The sequence below is a fragment of the Arachis hypogaea genome, chromosome 6 (assembly GCF_003086295.3).
Source record: "Arachis hypogaea cultivar Tifrunner chromosome 6, arahy.Tifrunner.gnm2.J5K5, whole genome shotgun sequence".
In the NCBI taxonomy this organism is placed as follows: Eukaryota; Viridiplantae; Streptophyta; class Magnoliopsida; order Fabales; family Fabaceae; genus Arachis; species Arachis hypogaea.
The window spans coordinates 28,110,331-28,113,346 of record NC_092041.1 but is presented as its reverse complement, the minus strand read 5'-3'; the positions used below and the strand labels follow the sequence as shown (position 1 = coordinate 28,113,346).

The 3,016-nt window shown below is 36.1% G+C and overlaps 1 non-coding gene across 1 annotated transcript; it reads left to right on the top strand.

Annotated features, from left to right (window-relative positions):
- Nucleotides 1-869: 869 nt before the first annotated feature.
- LOC112700137 (small nucleolar RNA R71) lies at nucleotides 870-977 on the top strand. Its single transcript, XR_003153055.1, has one exon. It is a non-coding gene; the product is annotated as a small nucleolar RNA R71 (small nucleolar RNA).
- Nucleotides 978-3,016: the final 2,039 nt, after the last annotated feature.

Sequence of the window (3,016 nt, the reverse complement as noted above, 5' to 3'; positions counted from 1 at the left end):
CAGATTCCCATGGTTCCTTATTATGGAACTCATTGGAGGCCAGTAGACGTCTATTGAGGTCTTCCTCAGTGGCATTCACTACCTCTTTCTCCTTTCCAAATTCGGCCATGTTGATGGCCTTGCACTCTCCTTTTGGATTCTCTTCTGTATTGCTTGGAAGAGTACTAGGAGGGAGTTCAGTAACTTTCTTACTCAGCTGACCCACTTGTGCCTCCAAGTTTCTAATGGAGGACCTTGTTTTAGTCATGAAACTTTGAGTGGTTTTGATTAGATCAGAGACCATGGTTGCTAAGTCAGAGTGGCTCTGCTTAGAATTCTCTGTCTGCTGCTGAGAAGATGATGGAAAAGGCTTGCCATTGCTAAACCTGTTTCTTCCACCATTATTGTTGTTGAAACCTTGTTGAGGTCTCTGTTGATCCTTCCATGAGAGATTTGGATGATTTCTCCATGAAGGATTATAGGTGTTTCCATAGGGTTCTCCCATGTAATTCACCTATTCCATTGAAGGGTTCTCAGGATCATAAGCTTCTTCTTCAGATGAAGTGTCCTTAGTACTGCCTGGTGCAGCTTGCATTCCAGACAGACTTTGAGAAATCATATTGACTTGCTGAGTCAATATTTCGTTCTGAGCTAATATGGCATTCAGAGTATCAATCTCAAGAACTCCTTTCTTCTGATTCGTCCCATTGTTCACAGGATTCCTTTCAGAAGTGTACATGAATTGGTTATTTGCAACCATTTCAATCAGTTCTTGAGCTTCTGCAGGTGTCTTCTTCAGATGAAGAGAGCCTCCAGCAGAACAATCCAATGACATCTTTGGACAGTTCAGACAGACCATCATAGAAGATACCTATGATGCTCCATTCAGAAAGCATGTCAGAAGGACACTTTCTGATCAATTGTTTGTATCTTTCCCAAGCTTCATAGAGGGATTCACCTTCCTTCTGTCTGAAGGTTTGGACTTCCACTCTAAGCTTACTCAATTTTTGAGGTGGAAAGAACTTTGCTAAGAAGGCATTGACTAGCTTTTCCCAAGAGTTCAGGCTTTCTTTAGGTTGTGAGTCCAACCATATCCTAGCTCTGTCTCTTACAGCAAAAGGGAATAGCATAAGTTTGTAGACCTCAGGGTCAACCCCATTGGTCTTGACAGTGTCACAAATTTGCAAGAATTCAACTAAAAACTGATGAGGATCTTCCAATGGAAGTCCATGAAACTTGCAATTCTGTTGCATTAGAGAAACTAATTGAGGCTTAAGCTCAAAGTTGTTTGCTCCAATGGCAGGGATAGAGATGCTTCTCCCATAGAAGTCGGGAGTAGGTGCAATAAAGTCACCCAGCACCTTCCTTGCATTGTTGGCATTGTTGTTGTTTTCGGCTGCCATGTCTTCTTCTTTGAAGATTTCTGTTAGGTCCTCTACAGAGAATTGTGCTTTAGCTTCTCTTAGCTTTCGCTTCAAGGTCCTTTCAGGTTCAGGGTCAGCCTCAACAAGAATGCTTTTGTCTTTGCTCCTGCTCATATGAAAGAGAAGAGAACAAGGAAATATGGAATCCTCTATGTCACAGTATAGAGATTCCTTGAGGTGTCAGAGGAAAAGAAAAATAGAAGGAAGAGGTAGAAGAATTCGAACTTAGAAAGACAGAGTTCGAATTGTGCATTGAGGAGGAGTGTTAGTCCATAAATAGAAGGATGTGAGAAGAGGGGAAGAAATTTTCGAAAATAAATTAAAAAGATTTTAAAAATATTTTGAAAAATACTAATTGATTTTCGAAAACTAAGAGTGGAAAAGAAATAAAGTGATTTTTGAAAAAGATTTTGAAATAAGAAATTAAAAAGATATGATTGAAAACTATTTTGAAAAAGATGTGATTTAAGAAGATATGATTGAAAAGTTATGGTTTTAAAAAGATGTGATTGAGAAGATATGATTTGAAAAACAATTTAAAAAGATTTGATTTTGAAAATTAATGACTTTGCAAACAAGAAAAGATATGATTCAACCATTAAACCTTTCTCAACAGAAAAGGCAACATACTTGAAATGTTGAATCAAATCATTAATTGTTAGCAAGTATTTTTGAAAATGGAAAGAAATTGATTTTGAAAATATATGATTGAAAAGATATGATTTGAAAAAGATTTGATTTTGAAAAATTTTGAAAACTTGAAAAAAATTTGGCATTAAAAACAAAATCTTCCCTCTTGTGCCATCCTGGCGTTAAACGCCCAGAATGGTGCACATTCTGGTGTTTAACGCCCAAAACTCACCCCTTTTGGGGTTAAACGCCCAGCCAGGCACCCTGGCTGGCGTTTAAACGCCAGTTTTCCTTCTTCATTGGGCGTTTTGAACGCCCAGCTTTTTCTGTGTAATTCCTCTGCAGTATGTTCTGAATCTTCAATTCTCTGTATTATTGACTTTAAAAGACACAAATTTAAAATTTTTTTGGATTTTTAATAATGAGAAATAATCAAAATGCAACTGAAATCAAATAAGCAATGCATGCAAGACACCAAACTTAAATGTTTGTATACTATTGACACTAACAAGTTGAGAATGCATATGAGAAACAACAAAACACTCAAGACAAGAGAATTTAAAGATCAGAGCAAGTAAATCATCAAGAACAACTTGAAGATCACTGAAGACACATGAAAAATGCAAGAAGAACAGAAACATGCAATTGACACCAAACTTAAAATGAGACACTAGACTTAACAAAAAAAACATAGAATATTTTTAGTTTTTATGATTTTGTAATTTTTTTTGGTTTTTTCGAAAATTATATGGAAAATAAAATAAAGAAATTCAAAATTTTTAATGAGAATTCCAGGAATCATGCAATGTTAGTCTAAAGCTTCAGTGTAAAGAAATTAGACATGGCTAGCCAAGCTTCAGCAGGACATTACATTCAAGAGCTAAATTGATGAAGATCAATCAGCTTTGGTGATGATGAGAACATCACCTTGAAACACTAGAATTCATTCTTAAAAATTCTGAAAAATACCTAATCTAAGCAAT